The sequence below is a fragment of the Mchenga conophoros genome, linkage group LG7 (genome assembly GCF_057382185.1).
Source record: "Mchenga conophoros isolate Kocher_MC1m ecotype Shallow Benthic linkage group LG7, M_conophoros_male_GT1.1, whole genome shotgun sequence".
Classification (NCBI taxonomy): Eukaryota; Metazoa; Chordata; class Actinopteri; order Cichliformes; family Cichlidae; genus Mchenga; species Mchenga conophoros.
Window position 1 is genome coordinate 33,823,480 of NC_140532.1, and position 23,979 is coordinate 33,847,458.

Sequence of the window (23,979 nt, forward strand, 5' to 3'; positions counted from 1 at the left end):
GATTCAGAAGGCTGTGTGTGATCAGCGCATCTGAACTTGTGACATTAATGTGAAATATTAAGGCCTCCCCACTGTTTGATGTCCGCAGACCTGCAGAGGACTCGCAGGCAGCATCTGTTTTCAGCAGCTCAGCGTTTGAAGGCGGGCTTTTGTTTATGTATAGTTATACAGTATTTGCGAATACGCGTGCCCCTGTGCAGTCCCAATTTGCCAGGAAGTCTGGCTGTGTGGGCAACATGCAGCGAGGCATGCTGGGACCCTGAGGCATGGAAATATTAATTAGCTCCGAGGAAAGAATAGATGACTGGCTAACAGAGAGTAGAGCACAGGAAAGGCCTTCAAACACGCTCGCTTTCATTCTAACTTAATGAAATATGATCATTAAAACAGAATAATTTTCATCTATTGTGAAAAAGACACTCTGCCGCCGCCTATCATTTTTTATCGTGCTGTATGACAAGCTCATATTACATTTACGAGGGAAGATGAAGCAAGGAATGCAGCCCTGTAAAGAGATCTCTGAACAAATAAAGCCGCTTATTTGGAAAGTATTAAAAAGTGCTATGATGTGGCTCTGAGTGCAATTCTTCATTACAGGTTTCAAAATTGTTTTCCAGCATGTTGCAGGAGTGGGTGGTGCTGTTCTACATCAAGTTTCCCATCAGGCAGTAAACGTTAATTGAAATGCTTTGCACAGTCAATTCAAACATCTTGTTTTCATCTACTGTGGTATTTTCAACCAAGATCTCGATCTTTATTTTGTTACATTAATTTTTCATTTATGTTGTCAGGGTTCTGGTCTGAAATGAGGACATTACTACACTGAATTATTACTGAATCAGATTGGATTTTAATAAATCATATTTTATGAGGAGATAAGAAATGAGGTTGGTTGTAACTCTCCAAGTCTCTTTGTGACCGCAACAAACATGTTTATTGTTCAATTTGTAGCAGTTATTAGAATGAAAAGTGAATCTGTCATCAGAGCTCTTTTCTTTTGAGTGGAGAAATGATATACATCCTGTTTCAGAAACAGCAACAGTCACATCACACATTCAAGAATTGATCTGAGGTTTACAGAACACTCCATCATACTCTCAGTGGAGAGCAGCGTTTTATTTGAACCACTTTGGAAGATTATGTGATGCTTTAGAAATAAAAACAAAATCTCATTCCATCAAATATTGGTCTGTAAAAGTTTTCCATTAAAATTTCAGGCCTTCATGTCATCTTGTTTCAATAAATAAAATCATTTGAATTTTATTTTTTTAAGCTCTTATAATGCAATTCACTTTTTAATAAATGAGTTTTACAGCAACATAGGCTGATTGTCCTCACTTAAAATGATATCTGCCCTAAAACATGTAAGAGAAACTGAAACTAAAACAATATTCTGACCATAATAAACTAAATCTCTCTCTGTGCGTTTGTTTATTTGTCTGTGAACTCTTCCAAGACCATCAAGAGGTAAGCATCCAAACCTGGCACACAGGTATACTTTGGGACCCTGAAGATTCTTAAATATATCAAATATGCCATTATGTTGCCTAGCAACCACCTAGCAAATGGCTTAAATTACTTTTTTTGGCATTTATGCGCCTATAATGGAATAGAAAAGCATTGTATCATTTTTATTTCATTACAACATCATGTGATTTATGTTCACAAATGTTGAGTTATGTATCACAGCGGTCCCCAACCTTTTTTGCGCCACGGACCGGTTTATGCTCGACAATATTTTCATGGACCGGCCTTTAAGGTGTCGCGGATAAATACAACAAAATAAAACTAGTACCGGTAAAGAAAAAAAGAAAATTTATTCATAACACATGTGAAAAGACCAAGGAAAACCGAGTAAACGATAAAAACGATAACAAAATAACCCTGAAAACTATACATTTCACACCTGAGCCTCAACACTCGCGGCCCGGTACCAAACGACTCACGGACCGGTACCGGTCCGAGGCCCGGGGGTTGGGGACCGCTGATGTATCATATGCTATGAACCCACTGGAATAATTGACCAACACCTAGCAACAGGCTAATTGCTTTTAGCGAAACAATACTGTAGCATTGTATTTGTTACAATTAACATTTACCCCCACCCCATCTCCTCTGTGCTTGACCTGCAGCTGACATTTCTGACCCATATGACAAACATTTCATCAGTTATCCGGTCTTTAAGTCTGATGTAATTAGCCGTGTCTGTGCCCAAACTGCGCTGCAGGTCTATAAGCCAAACGCTCACTGCGGCATCACTGAGAGTTAACTGTCTAAATTTTTTCATCTGTAATAAAATGATCATTGTGGCTGCTCTACCATGTGAAACAGTTAAGTTAAACATCCAGGCATCCATGAAAACGGAATTTATTCAGCTTAATGGAGTTTGAAGTTAGCAAGGAGTTAGCTCGCTAGTTTCCATCTCAATATAATATAGCCTGTCCTGACTGAGAGATTTCTGAAAGAAATTAAGGCGTACAGCTCTGCTATCACTTCTGACATAAATGAAGACAGGAAAGTAAACAGCAGTGGCGTTTGTAGGGTTACTTTAGTTTGGCTAGCTGATATATAACGATGTGCTACGTGATCGACACAGCTATGTTAGCATAATAACAGTGAAGGTGGAGGATGAATGCTAACTTCTTTCAACTCGATAAAAGTTGCCGTGAGGATTCTCGATGGTCAGGGACAAATGCAATCGCTTGGCAGGATGCTGCAAACGGACCAAACTTAAGTCAGGAGAACAACTGAGATAATGATGATCAGCTATGAGGTCACAGAGGTCTTTAAAAAAATACAATAAAAAATAAACACGAATTAAAAAAAGAAAAATGCTATACTTGGCTTTTACTTTGAAAAGATTCTATGGGCCCACCCTGTAGTGCCTCTGATTGGATTGTGTTTCGGGGGTTAAGCTAAAGCATGACTCATGACGCACCAGGTGTGAATATGATACATTAATAGGAAAAAAAAAAACCTCACTCATTTCTAAATTTTGAGGGATCTGTACCACTGTGTGTGACTGTAAATATATGGCAATGCATTTCAGGCCATGTTACAGAGCAATGTGAAAGTACTGAAAATATTTACTTTCTCCAGGGACTAATTAAGTAACATACTACAGTACTAAAACAAAAGTGAGTCACGGATAATATATTACCTTTTTTGACTAACGACCGTAATACTAGCCTTAGGTAGGGTTAATTGGAGCAACCCCAGCAGCTACCTTTTGCTTGCCCTTTGAATTTACTTAAGAGGCCGCTTATCCACTCAGAGTAAAGAAACTACACAGGCCCTCCTAAAATTATACATGCTGCATTTCAACTATATTTTGTAATAAACCTCATAGTCGTTCTACCAATATTTATTCATGTTGTTTACCAGAATAAATATGAGCAAAGAACATGGGGGAGGGGGAAAATGAAATAAACCAACAGATCACCATTATGCAAGCCAATCTGTGTTCTCCCAGTGTAAATAAGTGAAAACAAACACAATCATATGAGTCTAGCTGCAGTTGGGAATGACTTGCTTTTCATAAATAATACTCTTTCTTAGAGGAATGTTGATATAAGACAGATAAGGAAATAAATATAAGATATGTGTTATTTATCGCAAAATCTGGGAAATTCCTGTGTTACAGTAGCCAGGTTAGAGTACAGAGTCTGAAATAAAACTATTGAGTTTAACAGTTTTGAACTTGCCTTCTGCTGTGACAACTGTCTGCTTGGCCACAAGAGACGAGGTATCCAGTTGGCAGCGGGCAGGGAAGATAAATGCAGTTTGAGTTTGTGTGGAGACCACAGGAGGAAAAATGTAGCTTGACAGATCTATTAAAGCTCTAAGGTTAGAAAACAGACTCATATCCTACTGGAAGTTTTGAAAACTCTGCCTGTTTTCCTCTGTATCGCTGAACTTGGTGACCACCGCAGTGCATGCCGCATCCTGCATGAAAGCAGCTTAACAGTTTGTTGGGTGACCTCATCTCCACCACAGCTTCATTAGTGTTTGGTTTGCAGCCAATCACAGAGCTGACCTTCCTGTATTGGTCTGTATTGGCACAAGGATCAGGACTATTAATAGCAATGAGATTAAAACTTGTCTTAACCTGCAGCGCTTCCGAATTAAAGGATGCATTTTATTTTTATGCTCACATCCACACATGTTCACTGCTCCGCCCCCTCTTCCTGTGAAGGAATGAAACCGCTAAAAGCAACAAATGGGGATTTTTAAGTAGTTTAATGCATTCATCTTAACACTATTATTAATATTGATATCATCCCTTTAGTCTGAAAATTGCTTTGCATTGGACTAGAATCAGATTTTACCCAGTCCTGCCTTCCAGTAATAATTTCAGTTGATCATACAGGAATAGATGAAACTTTTAAAAACTGTGATTACAATACCAGGATGTTAAATTATAAATTAGCTCACTTGCTTTACTGTGGCTCCATATGAAATTGAGGATATCTGGGCAGAACGCAAGATCGCTTAACCTTTTTATGCGGTAATGACATTGCATGCTTTGTACAGGCATCATACTTAAATGCACAGGAGCAAATGTCAAGCATGTTTAGCATTACTGAAAGCTTATTGGTTGCTTCTACCCATGTCACATTTTATTTTCCACCTAAATGCATTTTACTGTTCATGCTCATTATTTACAGGCATTTAGAAAAAACAGTGTAGTTAATTCATTTTTTTTCCTGTTCTGTTTCCAGTTTTTCTTATTTGTCATCATTGACACCTACGAGCAGTGAGGAGGTCCTACCAAAGGTGATTTACAAGGCCACAAAAAACCTCAAAGACTGCAGCAGGATGCGGGCCAGAAAAAAAAAAGACGGCCATGTTCCACAGTGACGAGGTGAGAGTCAGTCTCGTGAGGCGGCGTAACGAGCCACGGCTGCAGCGGGCAAAACTGCGATTTCCGCCCATTAAAACCAGAAATCACAGGCTCACCCCGACCATCGTTAAGAGGCAGCTGTGTCTTCAAGGGTCAGCGCTGACACGGAGGTGGACTCTGATAGCGTGTCTCCAGCTAATTGTGAGAGCACTCATTACATCTGATAAAGAAAAACATAAATCACAAGGCGAGGCTTGACCTACGGCTGGCCCCGGACGTTTGGTGGGGGGGAAACTCTCGGGGGCTGACTCAGAGCAGCTAAGATCTCATTACGTCTTTGTCTTGACAAAGAGCCAGCCGCATCTTTGATACTTCTGGGGAGGCCGCTTTCATACACGCTGGCTCTGTTCTGTGTGTTTGGATGAAAACAACCTGAGAATGACACCAAATCTGCCACTGATTCTCTGATGCTGAGCAACAACCAGAGGTGAAAATACCAACAGTATCCGTTAGGAGTGGCATTAAACCTGCTTGTTTGATGTGGATCTTTTTGTTTCGCTAGGACAAACCAAAAGTCTGACTGACAGTGGATATAAGATTTTGGTATGAAATTAAGACCTGCTTTTTATGGTGATAAAGAAGAAGAAACACTACTATCAGCTGCTCCCTTGTTCACAAGGGGGTCGCCACAGCGGGTAGCTCTGCATATTTGATTTGGCAGACTTTTATGCCCTTCATGATGTAACCCCCAAGGGATTTGTGTCTTCTCTTGGGAGTCAACCAGGGATCTTTTGCTTGTTAGTTGAACCACTACACCATACAGCCACTGAAGCCCATGAAAGAAAACTTTCAGTGTATAAATCTGGCATCGTGTTTAAAGGGCATGTAACAGTGGAAGATGATCAGATTTTACATTAAAGTCAAAGCTGCACTGCTATAGTATAGACAGTCTCCTTTAAATTCATGGATTCACAAGCTGACTTAAGTACATAAAGTACCATCGACGTCTGTTAGACAAGTGGCGCTCATGAATATGAAATTTCAGTGGTTCTGACAAAACAGCTTGAAAGTACCTTTTGTATCTTATACTCGAGGTGTCGTTGGCATCATAGCAGACAGTCTTGTTTGAGGGACATTAAGACTATCAGGCACTCTCTGATTTTGAAGATTTATCCTTCTGCGTTAAGTTTAGCATTTATTCACTGATTAGACTGAGGAAAAGATCTTCTTTTGAGCTAAAATATGCCCGTTCATACCATTAACTGTGCAAGAAGAGTACCGAGTGCTTTCTAATATGATGCCAAAGGGTCCTGACCTGGTGCCGATATGTGACAAACTGGCAGTGAGCCCAGTGTATTACTGCAAACACTGTGCCAAGGCAGCAGTACTAAAGGAAACTCTGACCAGACAGAAGCAGGGGAGTGGGATTTGGTAGGTGGGGGAGCCTTAAAATACAGTGAAGTGTTGCAGTGTGGGGAAAGGACTGGGAAACTATACAGTTTTGTGAGCTCCAGTAGATCTGCTTTCTTTGGTTGTGGTCATGTGGGCTGTGCTGCTGCTACACTGAAAACAAATCTTAATCGTAATAATCTCTCATTTTCCTTTCTTGCCCTCTCTCTTACATCTTTCTCTATAGTTGCTTCTCCTGTTCTCCATATATCCACCAGACACCATCAGTTTTTCCCACTGGTCCCAACCTAATTCTCCACATAGTGACAGCACACAGCGTGTTTCCACCTTCCTGAGTACACGCCCACTCACCTGTTCCCTGTTCCCCATGTCATGTTATCTTTCTTGCTACAGGCTCCCATGCTCGCCACCCTGCCTGTTGTCTGTTCCTGTCTACTTTCATAATCTTTATCATCAAACCTCTGTTACATGTGCTCGATTATCCGCACTTGAATGCACTGTTGTTCATACAACCAGCAAGGACAGTGGTTGCATATGTCTGAAGCCCATATTTCTGCTTTCTGAATAAAATTGTAATACTTATTATTCAGAAAGGCTAATTTCACATAATAGCCAACACTTTTTTACAAATATATTATTAAATTTTGGATTATCACATTAACAATGCATCTGTTGAAAGTGTATCAGTTTAATCACTGATAATTAACAACACAAAATATTATTATGTTTTATATATATTATAAATAGAGAAAAATACAAATAACGGAACAAAAAAAAGAAAAAAATATTTGTTCTCATGTAGTTACATAGAGGCAACATCCAATCAATCCAATCTGTTAGACAAAAGGTAACAGGTTGAATAACCAAATATGTGTTGTGAACCGATATTAAAATTATTGAAAGCTCTGAATGAAAGATGAAAACATCACATATGTCAGTCCACCAATTAAACTAAATGACAAGCCCTGGAGCTGATAAATAAAGCTGAGTCTGAAATGCCAGAAATTGCAGTTCTACAAGTGACAAGTTGAGGCTTGCTCCAGAAATGAGTTGATCCTAACTTCCATATTATGCCCAACTTTGCATCGGGATTTCAGTCTGGTACAACAACATGAATTCGGCTTCTGTAGATAATCTCTCCCTCCATAACAACTCTTTTTACATTAAAAAAAGTTTATTTCTCCTTTTGTGTTGAATATATAGAGCAGGGGTGTCAAACTCAAATACACAGTGGGCCAAACTTCAAAACTGGAACAAAGTCGCGGGCTAACGTTAATATTTATTGAAATATATTTATTCCTCCAGATATAAGAATGAATCTTTTCTTATGGACTCAAACACGTTTTGCTGAAAAACTGGATATGGAACAAGCAAAGCTTAATACTAAACAATATATATATTAGCTGTATAATACCAGTAGACCAGCTCTAATAGTAATTTGGTATAGCTTCGCGGGCCAAATGTAATTAGGCTGCGGGCCAAGATTGGCCCGCGGACCAGAGTTTGACACCTATGATATAGAGCCTCCGACGTAGCCTTCTGAAGAGACAAACTCTGTAGATGGAATTTATGCCTGTGTCATCATGATATGCAATTACATTTCTAGAGGGATACATGTCACATTACGGCGCAGAGTTTCAGAAGGCCCTGCAGTCACGATGTACCTACAGCATAGGTTTAACAAAGAAGAGTAAATCTCCTTTAAAGACCATGGCCACTTTGACCAACAGGTGTCCCAGAACAGCCAGCTAAAGCCAGTCTGTGTCTGTTTGGTCTCATCTCTGCTAACAGACATCACACAACGGACCCATCCTCCCCCTCTGTGCTGCTGGTGCCTATGTTCATCTTTTATATTGTTTCCAATCTGAACACATCCTACTGCTTCCTTGATAAAACCAAATTGCAAAGTTAACCGCAATGACTGACCAATAAGAACCCACAGCTTTCTGTGACTCGTGATTGAAAATGTGAATTTTGGCAGCTCCTCTCATTTAAGCACCACATCCGCCAACACAGCTCAAACGTTTCAGAGCATTTCACTTTTCAGTGACTTCACAGATTGTAGAATCGTCTCCTGTGTGCACGCTTATGAAGAGAATTGGGGTAAAAAAGTGAAAATTTAAGACATAACTACTTCATAAATTGCACACCATAACCTTCAACGTGTTTTCCAAGCTGTGACCTTGAAGTGCAGCCGCAGCAGCGCGATATTAGTGTGAATCTCACGGTGCAGCACAGCAGACGGAGGAAATCCAACTGGCTCTCCATCTTTTTTCCAGTAATCTGCCGTTTCCTGCAGCTAAAACAACATGAGCAATCTGACTGATCTTTAACAATGAAAATACTTTGTTTCTATCAAATATAAATCTCTGGAAAACAAAAACAAAACACACTGATATATTGCCACAAAAGGAGAAAGAAAAGCTCAATAGGTTTTGTGGGTTTTGTTTTGACTCATGGTCATTTTAATAAAGTTGCATTCAATGTGCAATCACTTTCTGAAAAACTTTGTCTCCCTCTTTAGTTACAGCCTTTTATTCCTTCTGGGTTTTTTTTTTATATTTCCCTCCATCCTTGTTCTCTTTCCTCATTTCCTTCCCAATCCCTTTGTGATTTGTTTTTCCAAGTTTCCATTTCTCTTTCCCTTTTCCCCCTCCTCTTTTCTTCCACTCTTGTTTTTTTCCCCCTTTTTTCCTTCTTTTCTTCTTTCCAGCCTCCCCAGTCGAGGCAGATGGATGCCCTCCCAGAGCTTGCTCTCTGAGGTTTCTTCTTGTAAAAGTTTTTTTTCCTCTCTATGACTGTCTGGTGTATGCGCCTAGAGAATTGTTGGTTTTTTATGAAGGCAAATTTTTAATCTATAATGAATAGAATGTAATTTCTTTCATTTTGTGATCTGGAAGCAGATCAAAGAGACGACGGCTATTGCAAGATTACAAATAAATAGAACGACAATTTAGATGCACTTTGCGTGTAATGTTTTTTAAACATTTTAATCTTTTAGTTTAGTTTGTTACACTGTAAAATGGCAGGGAACGTAAGCACTGAGGTTAGGTACAAAACTGCACAAGCCTTCATCTTCTTCCTTCCTTATTTGTTTTTTGACAATCATTTAAGCTTGGTGGCTTTATACCTTGATTTTTTAAAATATATATATCAATTTCATTGCCTTTCCTTTTACTTTCTATTCACACCGTCCCTCTTTTCTTCCCAATTTTCCTTAATTCCTTCTTCATTTTCCTGTTCCCCACATCTACTCTCTTTGCTTACTTCTAAGCATCTAGAAGATAAGGAATGAGTGATGGTCTGCGGCCACCACCTTAAAAACTATTCCCTTTTTGGTGGTTATCTTTGTGCCTCTCCAGGGCACCCTCCCTGAAGCTTAACTTAACTTTGTGTTGTTCTGCAATGATCGAGTGAGCTGTGTATTGAATTCCAGAGTTATTACAGTGAGTGATAGGGTATTTTTACATCCAGGCACTGATACGCAAAATATTTTTCCAGTATAAACTAGCGGCCTGACTTGAAGAGGGCAGGGCTTGTGTTCAGGAACAGAAACTTTTTGGAAGATGCAGGTGACCCTTGTCCTTAGCTACCAAACTGCTGTGTCTGTTGACAGCACACAGTGCTTTTCCCGCCTCCTTTCCTTCACACCTCGCCTGTTCCAGGAGAGCAGGCCTGCACATTACTGTAGGGCTTTGACAGTTATGCTGTTATTTCTAACACATGGCTAATTTTCTCCCTGGCACTCTAGATGCCAAGACAAATATTCATTTTCACTCTCCTATGAGTTTACACTGTTGACCATAGTTTGGAAACAGCACACGGGAAAGTCGTGGTGCTGGGATGGACTGCCGAGTCCAAAGAATCATTGTTTTGGAAATTAAGTATGCTTTTCATTTGGCATAAAGACACCGTGTCCTCAGACAGTACAGATCAGAGTAAACACCAGACTATAAACACTTCCAGAGCATTCCAGCACTGTGAGAGTCAAAGCGTACAAACATCTGCACAACTCCACACCGATTATGAATCAACTTTTAACCCCCAGACTGAGTCAAATTTATTCCTACTGTCATTTAACAATGTGCACTGGAATTTTAGCAATATTTTCTCATGAAATTCTCGCCCCTTCTGTAAATTATGAGAGCAGACAAGTAAAGAAATTGTAACAGAGGCACTGGACAGTTTGCCTTGCTGAAAGATTGTGTAGCTAGTTAGCTACAATTACTGTTTGTGTATTTTTAGTTATAGTCACTGTGATCTATTTTTATATCAAGTGACAACAGAAAAAGCCTCCCAAACCATTTACTAAGCTGCTGAGCTGATTGCTTGTTTGTTTGTATGAAGTATGGTTATTTTCTTACTTACTGATCTAGTGGAAATTATACCACTTAATGCTGATTTCTACCACTCAGGTGTCACAGATCGCTCTGCTGTGGAAATGCCTATCTATAACTATTTACTCTTTACTCACTGTTTATTTCCCTTTTCCTCTTTGCTTTCTATTCTTTTTCTTGGAAAGACTTTCCACTTTTAACTCAGTTGTTCAAGGGTCCACTTTGTTAGCTACTTAAATATATATATATATATATATATATATATATATATATATATATATATATATATATATATATCACACATGCCCACCTGTCCATCCTTTAAGAGACACAGCAAAGCAACATAGCAGAGAACCAAACGTAATGGGGGGTAATAAACTTTAATCGGCATCCATGAAGTGATGGAGCGAAGGAGGGGTTGGTTTTTAGGAAAGGAGACGAAAGCAGGGGGCAGAGAGCTCAGAAAGCAGTCAGTCATTGTTGGAGACACACAGAAGCTGAGGAAATTACTTGATGTGCAGTCAGATCTGGATGCGGGTCAGAGCTTAGACCTCTGCCCATGGCCAATGACTACTGTCCCTCTGCAGTTTCTACAGAAGAATTGGTGTCGCTCGGGGTGAATTACTGCCAGTTGTTTCCTTTCTACACAAGAGGTCAGCACACTTAGCCTATAAGATTCAGTCCATTCCTAACAGGTGGCAAGCCTCACAGTCGTGTTTGCTTTTAAACTAAAAATATTCCCACTGATAAAACAGGGGAAAAAAAAAAAAAAAAAAAAAAAAAAAAAAAATATATATATATATATATATATATATATATATATATATATATATATATATATATATATATATATATATATATATATATATATATATATATGCACATCCTCACTGCCATGTGGGGCTGGTGCAGACCTGAAAAACACTTAAACACAGAAAAGATTTAATGGTTCACACACTGCAAAACTCCATTTTCCTTATTCATTGCAGCTTATAGTATATGATGTTTCAAGCATACATGCTATTCAGACAGTGAATCACAGGGCGGCATCATCTTAAATCACGTGTGATAGGTCACATGACCGTGACCAGTGACAGTAATATCCAATCAGAACCACGTCTTGCATTGGATGAACATCTGAAAAATCATCTAATAGTAATACATATTGCCTTGGCATGAGTCAGAAAGGCTAGAAGGAAATAAGAAGGATCTATTACCACTGATTCTTGTTAATTTGCCTTTCTATAGTTTTAGCTTGCCTGGCCCGTGCTGTTTTTATTATAATAATTTTATTTGGGGGGGGGGGGTTGTAAGTAAATTATTTTTAAATTTGTTATTTTTACATCTGTGAGACCTCCTTGAATTCCCACCCCTTACTCAGTTACAGTTGCCACAAAAGATTGTGCTACTGTAAATGGATGCTGCTGTACGGATAAGAAGGAAAGGATGGCACAATCAGCCTGTCCATCTTACAGATTTCATGCCTGAAGTATGATAAAATAAAGAAAATACGCAACCAGATCTTTTACTATGCTACAGTCACTGCACTTTCTTTAAATGGTTATTGTTGGCTAATGTGTAGATAGGACAGTGGTAATGTATATATCTCGCAGGACGAAGTACCAACGCTGGAAAATGTTACATTTTTTTCACAGTCTGATGAATATTTTCCTCTGTGCCACTTAACTTTGGATTTGGGGGAAATTGTGTTATCACAATCATATTTTTTTTTCAGGCCTCTCTTCCTGTGTCTGCGTGGGTTCTCTCCAGGTACACCTGCTTCCCCCCACAGTCCAAAAAAAAGAAAGAAATGCAGTTAATGGGGTTAATTGGTGAATCTAAATTGCACTTGTGAATGGCTGTCTGTATAAAAAAATCCTATTTTTTATTTTATTTTTGTTTTGGTTTGTTTTTTTCTCCCTTTGTGCTTTATTGAGCCCCCATAATTTAACCACACAAACTTTTCAGAGCTGTTGAACACATTTGAGTTCTTTAAAAACTGCAACCAAATCAATTTTAGACCCACTCCAGGACTCTGGATTTTAAACAGAAATCTCAGCATGTTTTATCCTTTTTTTCTTCCTGGTAACTCACTGGAGGAAACTTGGAAAAAGTATTTTGGCTAAACTTCCAAAAGTAGCTGAGTGGCTGAAACAGGTTGCAGCATATGAAAAGTCTTTTTTTAATTTTTTACTACTATTTTGGTACCAGGCTCATCTTCCAGATGTGATTCTATCAGTAAAAATTAAGAGAGCTTATTTTTCAGCCCTTAAGTATATTTTAGTTACAAGGGCTCAAAAATTCTGAGGAAACAAAAAATTATAATAATTAAATAACACATTTTCAAAAGGAAACACTCAAAGGGAATTTTGACACATTTATGGATATGTAAGCACTGGAATTTTCCTGGTGCTGTGACACTGCTGGGAATCGCAAACACAGACTGTATATGAAAGATTGGTGTATTCATTGTGACATCACCAAATGGAAATCCAGTGAAATCCAGTTTTGAAGCCTCGGGCTGAAAATGGTTGGGCTGCTGCCATCTTTGTGTTTTCAAACTACACTTGATGAGTGACAGAACACTGAGTGACATTGCGTGCTAATATAGTTGTGTCTTCAGTCAAAAGTAAGCTGCTCTAATGGAAGCATAATAAAAAAAACATCATGCTGTATATAGTAACACTTGAAAGTAGTGATTGTAACAAACTCATCAGGAAACAGGTTCAGTAAGGTCACAGATCAAGTGAGATTTGGGGTCTTTTTCCTAGGAATGCCATTCACTCTGTGAAATAACACTTCTGCATTGGCATTACTTTCAGACCCTAAGCAGATATTCATCTTTAAATGCAGTGTATAAGCACAGTGCACTTAAAGGAACTTAGAGCCTTGGCACTAGCTTTGGTGAGGAGGACCTACAATATCCAAATATCTGATTTGGAGCTGCCAGGCAGGAGAAAAAGAGGAGGACCACAGAGAAGATTCATGGATGTTGTGTAGAAGGGTATAACGAAGGCTTGTGTGACTGAGGAGGATAGTAGAAAGATACCTATAAGGACTGAATGCTAGGGAAGTTTCTGTATGTACTCCTGATCCAGAAAGGCTGCACTGCTCTGATATTATGTGGATGGGTATTGTCATGCTGCAACAACCACAGGGTGGGGTGCTGCCACAAGAATGGCATAAGTACAGGTTGGAGCACCTGATCGCGGTACCTCTGTGCAGTCAGAAGAACAATCGGACACATGAGTCAGGTACAGCATGGTGGCACTGATGGCAGGGTTGAACATGTACTGCTTTTTGAGAATCTCTTTTTAAGCACTTAAATGATGTACTGAAAAATAATAATAATAATAATAATAATACATTTTATTTGAGGGCGCCTTTCAGAAACCCAAGGTCACCTTACAAAAACACAATTAATAAAAGGAACAGTAGTCATAAAATACATAAAATAAGTTAAAATTACAAAACAGAGCGTGACAACAGATAAAATCAGCATTAAAGCGAATAAGCCAGTTTAAACAGATGTGTTTTGAGCTGTGTCTTAAATACGGAGAGGGAGTCAATATTTCTTAGTGCAGGAGGAAGAGAGTTCCAGAGCCGAGGAGCAGAGCGACTGAAAGCTCTGTTCCCCCATAGTGATAAGGTGTGAGGACGGAACAGTAAGATGAATAGCAGATGATGATCTGAGAGGGCGGGAAACAGTGGTGATATGGAGCAGGTCACACAAATATGAAGGAGCAGATTTATGGATACACTTGTATGTAAGAAGTAAGATTTTAAAATTTATCCTGGCTTCTATGGGCAACCAGTGAAGCTGCTGAAGAACTGGGGTAATATGAGCACTTAACGGAGTGCAAGTTATGACCCGAGCTGCAGAATTTTGAAGAAGTTGGAGTTTATGAAGGGACCTTTTAGGGAGACCAAATAGGAGGGAATTACAGTAATCAATACGGGATGTAATAAGACTATGGACAAGGATGGCAGCAGCATGGGGAGTAAGGAAGGGACGGAGTCGGTGAATATTACGTAAATGGAAGTAAGCAGACCGTGTTATGTAATTAATGTGAGACTGGAATGAAAGAGTATTATCAAGTATGACACCCAAACTCTTAACCTGAGGGGAGGGAAGGGTGGTGCATTCAAAACAAAGACTGACAAAATATTATACAACAATTTTTAAAAAATAACCAGGTATAATATTTATCTAGGTAGACTTTTGCACATATCAGAAACTGTCAGACAAGTTTGTACAGTTATCTGTATCAGCTGATCTTTCAGGACGTGGGTTTAGTCGATTCCTTTCTTTCTTTTTTGTCAAGATGTATTTAGAATAAGGCCAGCTGTTGTTTTACATTTCATGTAAATGTTCATGGACACCACTTAAATCATCATTAGCACTACTTCCGAACATCAGCCTGAAAAAAAAAAAACCTGAGTACTTTCAAATGTACTGTTTCAACCAAACAAATGTGTGTAGGGTCTTGAGGAAAGCTAGCATAAACAAATATTACTAAAATGCTCCTCTTAATACAGGACAGTTAAGATAAACTGTTCCATAATTACAGAAATGATACGAGTGATAGAAATGCCCAAACCAGAGTTCACAAAAAGTTTAAGTGCAGCTTTGTTTCTCATTGGTGATAATCAGCAGTCTGAACTGTTCAGCCCCGGGACTGGTGCCTGTTAATGGCACTGCATTACAAATGGGCCGCAGTTACTCATCCATCAAACTATGTGAGCGGGCGTCTGCAAGCCACCACACAACTGTTAGACTCCCTGTCCCCGGGCTGGTTAGCGACACTGTACTGTGGCATGGGAAACAGAACCAGGTGTCACCTCACTGTAAAGCTATGCTAATTAGCCATGCAATAAAAACATTCAGGGCAATTAACAAAGAAAAGGGGCATGAAAGGAAGGAATGTCAAACAGAAGTGGAGGAGGGAATTCAAACTGTGGCTCACAAAAGCGAGGAATGTCGGAGACTAAACACCGGCTGAGCGTGTGCTCCATGTGCTCCTGTCTGTGGGGCATTGTGAGGTTGCTTGCTAACCCCCCCTCCCCATCTTTCATCTGTTTAAGGTTTTTGTGTATAAGGTCATAATTTCTGAGAATGCTCAGACCTTCCACAGGGTGGCTGCTTTCTAATTAACTTTTTTTAATAAACTCTCCTGTCAGGCAGATTATTCATTTTGCTCCCATTAGCTGGAGTTATCTATTAATCTGCAGGACACACTGAACCCAAGGGATAACGAATGACCACAAGATATCACATATAAATCTGTATACATATGGCATTTATTAAAAATTCTTCTGCATCTTCATAGTGATGACTCAGGGACATTACATTAATAGCCTGTGAGGTTTTGTTAAGACTTTTTTTCCATTTTTCCTTCTCTCCATTTCCATTTGTTTTCATTTTGAAATTAAAAACACATCTCAAACGCACAAGCAGAGTAACCCAGTCATCATATTTCTCCTTCAGTACCCTCCATCTATGGGGACATTGCAGCCAAATTGAAATGATGACCTCATGATGGCGCAAGATGAAAGTAAATACATTTACTAAAGTCTTTAGGATTTATCCAGTTGCTGGCGTGGCTAATTCACCTTCTGGCATCTCTGCCCTGGCAAACTGGGTTATGCAGGAGTGCCAGGGGCTGCAACTCCAAACTCATCATTTTTCAACACACAGGGTTACTGTTAAGAAGGGCCATACATATATTTTTTTATTTTATCCCAATCCAAGAACTGTTCCTAGACCCACGGGCAACCTCCAGAGTTGACAAATGATGCCAAAATGGAAGTGGCACAAACTGCAGTTCCACCAGTGGCCATTTGAGGACTAGCTTTAAAGTTGAATCACTGACCCTTTGCAAATTAAAAAGCACATTTGGCTTTTATAGGTAGTTTCTCTGCTCAACTCTACAGGTTCAATACTCTGTGGTATACCTTTAGTATTTTAACCTATAGGTTTCCATATAAAAAGGTACCTTATATCTTACAAGCAACATTAATAAAGGCATCAGTCAAAATGCTGCTGGACACAATTCAGCTGCATCTAGAGTTAAATATGGTTTCAGAAACCATCATGAGGTCTTTGACACTATATACACTTGAAACATCCTATTCTGTTTTTTATGATTGAAATGAAAAGACAACTGAGTAATGATAATGAAATCATGCAGGCATCTAAGCTAATCTGTACTTCAATGCACTCTCTAGTAAGCCCAGTCTACCTTTAAAAAATTGCAGTAGCTGTCAGTGTAGTAATAAGTAATAAGTCCTCTCTTTAATTGCAATAATTGAATTATTGGGAATACCAACATCTTTATTTGCACTGAGGTACATCATCTGTTTTGTTTTTGTTTTTTCTTTTTTTCCATTTAACAGAAGTTCTGACCAGGCTGCAGTGCTCCTAAACAGCTCATCACACTATAAACCAGCAGTGCAGCTATGAATGGTGGTGGTATGTGTCTGCACAGGAATTTCCCTGCAACAAAACCCTGAAAGAACACAGCTGCAACAATGTAACGCAGTAAAATGGATTGTTAAACATAAAAAACAGGAAGAACTTCTGGATTCAAGAACGTGTGTTTTGTAGAAGAATTTACGAGAGCTGGGTAAGAGATGGAAAAACACCAGCATTTTCTGGCTGAATGTCTTTTTCAGAGCATTACATGGTGCCGATCTGACCGCTAGCTCGCCAAACTGCTGTGCTTGGTGTTTCTCTTGTGACGTCATGCACGCATTGCTTGAGATTTGGCCTTCATACTGGAAAGGATACTACCACTGTGGTTCCTGGAGGGTGCTGGCTGCCACTCTGTTGGTGCAGAACCTTCACAATCTCCTGGCAATTGTTTTGGTTTCTAGCAAATTGCCAGGGTTGTTTTCACGTTTGTTTGCAAATAGTTGCTAAGCTAGCTGAGTGGTGATAAAAGTGAAAAGTAGAATACAAGTCAAGTCAAGCCAACATGTTTCAAAAAGCACAACTTTTACTTTGAAGGTAAACAATCCCCATTTCCCATTTGTGTCACACTTCTCAGTTTCACTACACCTCTGCAGTGATCACTAGCCCTTCCCCTATGTGTTTTTCTTTGTCCTGTTTTATTTTGATAGCTGGTTGTCTTCTTTGGCTGTGTTTCATTTGACTTCCCCCTTGCTTGTTGTCTTGATTGTTGTCAACTGTTTCTTGCTACCCAGGTGGTCTCCATCACTCCTTAGTGTGTTTTGACTGTAAAAATAGCACTGTCTTTGTTTTGTCCTTGGTCACAGCAGGTTTCCTCAAGCCAAATGTGAGTGATGGACTTTTGAAGGCGAGTTTCAGTTTCACACAGCCCATATGATGGCAGTTGACTGGTCATGCTACAGGTGAACTACACCAGCAAAGACCTTTGTTGAAACTTCTTACACAGCAATTAAATTGAAGAAGACCCAAACAATTTTTTACATGTTGCTTTTACAGCATTGTAAAATTGTAATATTGTTTTATTAAATTCCTCAGTGGGTGTTATATTAAGCCTTGTGTATCATTATTTGGCTGTTTCTTGTAGAGCTGCAATCAAAATACACAATTTTTCTTAAAGGCTAATAAACTTTTGTTTGGTTTTTTTTATGAGTAGTAGTGGGCTTTATGTGGATTAAATTGAAACTGCTGTATGTGACACATTTGACGAAACAACATGGTATTAAACTACGTGAGTCTGAGTCTTGGTGTGATTCTCATTTCCCAGAGTGGCCCTTAGGCTGTGCGACACAGCAAAAATAAGTAGGAAAAAGACCAGCTAATACTCATCTTGACATCCTAGCAGCAACATTATACAGCTGACACCTTTCACTACAGTCAAAAATCCTGAAAAAAAAATACAGGTGTCAAAATGAAAAGCAAGAGTGTCTGCTGCCGTCACACCCAGGTAAGGTAAGCAGTGTGTCTTACAGAGCAGCAGGCACCAACTATTGTAAAGGCCATTTACAGGAAGGTGTTAAAGTGGACTGGAATGAACACGAATGGTGCTCCAGCACCTTTGGTTAATGAGTAATTAAATCTAATAGAGAGTTTAGTACAAAATACACTGAAGCGGGTTCATTTTATATGGCTCAAATGTCAATAAAATTGTGTTTGCAGTACTTCAGCATCAAGCTAGCACCACAGAAGAGAGCAGAGCACAAAATGAGTAACTTTTTTTTGAGACAATTTCAAATACCTCTGAGTGCAGGCTCTTAGGCTATGTCCACACGTACACAGATTTTTCTATGCGTTCCATCCACACGTAAACGACGTTTTCGGTCACTGAAAACGGAGATTTCTAAAAACGCCTGCCAGGGTGGATATTTTTGAAAACTCAGTTTTTGCATTTACGTGTGGACGAGGTAAACGGAGAAAATGCAGCGTCAAAGGTGTGCGCCTTTTTTGACGTTACACTGCGCCACGTTATTGTTTTGGTGAAATGAATTTCTACAATACTGTTACTGTTATTTTACTCTCTGCAGTGTTTAAATGCTTACATATACACACACAGTTACTCTCCCTCCACACATACAGTGTTGCCAACTCCTCAGTAAGGAAAATCGCTATTGGCTGTCCTAAAAGTCGCTAGAAGTTGCTAAATGACGTCATCACCTAATTTGCATAATTGGTCATGCTAATATAATTGTAACCTATGCTGTTGGAGAGAGAAATAAGTGAGCAAAAAACGTCCTAAATGCATTTAGAATTTATTTAGAACTACGAATTAAATTTATTTTAGCAATTATTGTTTTTTAATGTCACAATTCCAACCCTGCTCCTTTATCCGGGCTTCGACCGGCAAAAGTGACCCAAAATAGGCACTCTGGTGGAGTTACTTTGTGTGTGAGAATTTATAAGTAGTTTTAAACCTTGTGATCCACAAAACAGCATAACAGTAAAAGAAGAACTGACTGCGTTACAGTCAGTGCAGGAGCAGCGGCTTCGCCCATGCGCGATTCATTTGCAGTTTGGACCCATAGGTATGAACATCTCCTGCAGCTGGGGGAGGACTATCCTCCGCCCGTGAGTGCTTTAGCACGGGTGAGGTGCCCACGGCAGCACCGCTGCTTGTTGAGAGTAAGAGCAACACGCTCTTTCACGTCAAAAAGTCGTCATAAATAAGTCTCCAATAACACCAGAAAAAGTCGCCAGATTTGTCGCTAGTCACTTTTTAGAAAAAAAAGTCGCTAAGGGGCCTGAAAACTCGCTAAATATAGCGACAAAATCGCTAAGTTGGCAACACTGCACACATACGACTTGGTTATGCTTCTATGCCCCATCTTTGTTTACTATTTCCCACCGAGGTTTCTAGACTTCTGATTGGCCAACATTTCTACACGGTTAGGAATATATCGCCACCTGTTGCTTTGGCATGTTCCTAGCAGCGTTTTCCTTCATTTCTGCGTTTACGTGTGGACGGTGTTGTGTCTTCACTGCTTATGAAGAAATCGCCTCGGAGTATAGATTCTTTTATTCCGTAAAAATATATAACAACGCATCCACACCACTGTAAACCGCTAAGCTAGCACATGAACACCAGCCGGTGTACCTATCTACTTCCGGTGATTTCAAAATAAGAGTTCGAACATTACATCTCCCTTTAACAAACAAAAACGTTTCCCTGGTAGTGAGACTATAATAAGATGTAAACAATATACTTCTCAGCAGCATATGCTATGCTGCTGTATGTGTATTCTAAACATTTTTTATTTATTTTTCAAACATTTCAACACTTCTTAAGTTTCCAAACATTTCAACACTCTCTTTAGTTTCTGCTGCATAAGTGTCTCTTTTTTCTTTTTTTTGGGGGGGGGGGGTTACAAATCAAGAACCTGCCTTGGCTTGATGGCACGGCCGAATCTGGTCCGAGGGCAGGGTTCAGTCATTGTAGTTGGAGTGTGGTGGGGAGATCTGGTCTCTGGAACAATGTCTTGAGTGGTTTGCGTGTCATCACAAACGCCAGTTTGTGTGGGAGTGCGTGGCGAGGTGTCCTGGGTGCTGACGAGGTGTCGGCGATTGCGTCTCAGGAGTTGACCATCACCTGTTTTGATGTGATAGTTGCGTGGGGTCTCTGCTGGTTTGACAATAGTGGCTGGCTGCCATGTCCCATCTTCTTGTTGGTAGCGTATTAGTGCGTCAGCCCGCGGTGTCGGCAGGGGTCGGGCGGATGTGTCATAATGTCTTTTCTGACGAAGTTGACATTCCTCCCGTCTTTCTTGCACAAGGCTTTGTGGGGTGACCTGAGGGCGGACCTGTGTAGTTGTTGAGGGCAAAATGGAGTGCAATCTACGGCTCATGAGGATTTGGGCTGGGGATTTAAGGCCACCAACAGGCGTGTTCCTGTACTCCAGCAAGCTCAAGTAGGGATCCATCTTGTCCTGTTTTGCTTTTGTCAGAATACGTTTTGCAGTTTGGACAGTCTTTTCAGCTAAACCGTTGCTCTGGGGGTAACGTGGGCTTGATGTAATATGCTGGAATCCCCAGTACTCCGCAAAACGTCTGAACTCTTGTGAGCTGTAACATGGTCCGTTGTCGCTTATGACTTTCTTTGGAATGCCATGTCTGGAGAATGTGGCTTTCATCTTGTGAATCACAGCTGCTGTGGTGATGTTTGGCAGGCGCTCGAGTTCAAAGTATCTGCTTAAGTAGTCACAAATGACAATGTAGTTTTCAGAGTTCCATGAGAACAAATTGGTCCCCACAGTTTGCCATGGGTTCTCTGGGATTTCTTGAGACAGCATGGGCTCTTTTTGGTTCGAGCTGCGATGCGTTTGGCAGATGTCACATTTCATAACTGTCTGTTCAATCTGTTTGCTTATGCCTGGCCAGAACATTATGTCTCGTGCCCTGTGTTTGCTCTTTTCGACTCCAAAATGTCCAGTGTGTATTCGTTGCAGCATGTCTTTTCTCAATGAGTGCGGAATTATTATTCTTTCACCTTTCAGGAGAAGTCCATCTGCCTCAGTGATTTCATCACGATGGTTCCAGTTCTCACTGACAAGTTCTGGGCACTTTTTGCGTGTCTCTGGCCAGCCTGACCGGATGATGCGTTTGAGGGTAGAGAGTTGTTCGTTTTGGGCCGTGGCAGTTTTGATGCATTCCAGTTTCTCTGTGCTCACTGGTGCTGTCCGGATGATTGTGTGCACTTGTGTTTCCATTTCCTCACTTTCGCCACTGTCGTCTATTGACTTTCTTGATAGCGTGTCTGCTACTGGGATCTCTTTTCCAGGCCTGTGGACAAGTGTTATGCTGTACTTCTGAAGAGCAAGCAGCATACGTTGTAGTCGAGGCGGTGCCAAGGCTAGCGGTTTGCGTAGTATACTTTCCAGTGGCTTGTGATCCGACTCGACTGTAATATGACGTCCGTAGATGTAGTCATGAAATCTTTTACAGCCATAGAGGACGGCGTAGAGTTCTTTCTCTATTTGGGCGTAGTTTTGCTCTGTTTTGTTAAGCAGTTTTGAAGCGTATGTGACCGGCCTTCCTTCTTGCATGACTGTTGCACCTAGTCCATTTTTAGATGCTTCTACTTGTAGAGTTACTTCCTTTTGAGGGTTGAAATATGCAAGCACTGGCAGTAAGGGTGTCTTTGATTTGCTGAAAAGCACGCGCGTGTTCTTCTTCCCATTTGAACGGCATGTCTTGGGGCAGCAGCAGTCTGAGTGGTGCGCTCATTTCTGCCAGGTTTGGGGCGAATCTGGCGAGATAATTCACCATGCCAAGGATTGTTTCCAGCTCTGCAGCGTTTTCTGGAGGTTTCATGTTTTTGATAGCTTTTACCTTGAGTGGGTCTGGTTTCAGCCCGTTGGTTGTGAGCTTATGTCCGAAAAAACTCAACTCTGTAACACAGATGCAGCACTTTTCTGGATTGAGTTTTAAACCTCTCTCTCTTGTGCGGTTAAGCATGGCTTTGAGGTTCTTGTCGTGTTCCTCTTTTGTTTTTCCGAACACAATGATGTCGTCAACAATGCCTGCCACTCCTTCCAGGCCTTCATATGTCTCGTCAATCCTCCTCTGGAACTCATCTTGAGCAGACACAATGCCAAAGGGGAGTCTGAGGAAACGGTATCTGCCGAAGATTGTGTTGAAAGTAGTCAAAAAGGATGACTCCTCACTTAGCTTGATGGCCCAATAGCCAGAACGTGCATCGAGGATGCTGAAAAAGTTTGCACCTGTAAGCTTGTGTGTCACATCCTCAAGAATGGGGAGTGGATAGTGTGGTCTCATTATGGCATTATTTAGAGGTCTTGGGTCCAGGCACAGCCGGAGTTTTGGTCTTTTCGGGTTCTCACAGATTACCAGAGCATTGACCCATTTGGTGGGCTCTGTGACTTTTTGGATAATCTTGTCTCTTTCCATATTGTCCAGCTCTGATTTGACCCGATCTCTGAGGGCAAAAGGCACTCTTGGTGGGCACACGACTGTCGCACCAGTCGTGTGCCCACCAAGTTTTTCGAGTGGGTCCGCTGAGGAGTTACTCACTCTGACACCATGTTGTGTCTTCACTGCTTATGAAGAAATCGCCTCGGAGTCGTCATATAGATTCTTTTATTCCGTAAATATATAACAACGCATCCAAACCACTGTAAACTGCTAAGCTAGCACATGAACAAATTTTTTCGAAGGTTCCATATTTCCCTTTTACACTATGCAATATCTTCTCAGGTGTGCAGTAGGACGCTAGCTCATTAATCCAGTGTCTCAGTGTTGGAGAGTTTTCAGATTTCCAATGTAGCAGAATACATTTTTTCACTGCAGTACTCGCAAGTGAAATAAAATATTTCTTGTGATAATTCACATTTATAGAACCTGTGTCACCTAAAATCCATAGTTTTGGGTCCAGTTCGATTTGGATCCCCATTACCCTTGAGATTATTTCAATGGCCCGTCTCCAGAACTCTTCTATCACTGGGCAATTCCACAGCATGTGGAGGAGATCACCATCTGTCACCTTACATCTCAAACATTTGGGGGAGTAATTAGTATCAATTTTATGTAACCTATAAGGGGTATAATATATCCTATGAAATATATTAAATTGCATTTGCCTGTGATTTGTAGAAATTAACATGGTCTGTGCCTGTTCCAATAAATGGTGCCATTCTACCTCGTCATAGACATAGCCCAGGTCTGTCTCCCATTTTCTTTTTAAAGACGCTTTATTATAGTCAGGTAACTTTTCATTGATAATAGTGTATATAGAAGATGCTATTCCTTTTATTGACTTCCATGGTTTGGTGCAAAGATGCGTTTCAAGAGGAGTTTCTTTAGGTATCTCGGGGAATAATCCTTTGGATTTCTCTTTGACCCAATCTCTTATTTGTAGGAATTTGAAGAAATTTTGTCCTGGGAGTTTGAATTTTTCCTTTAGTTGTTGA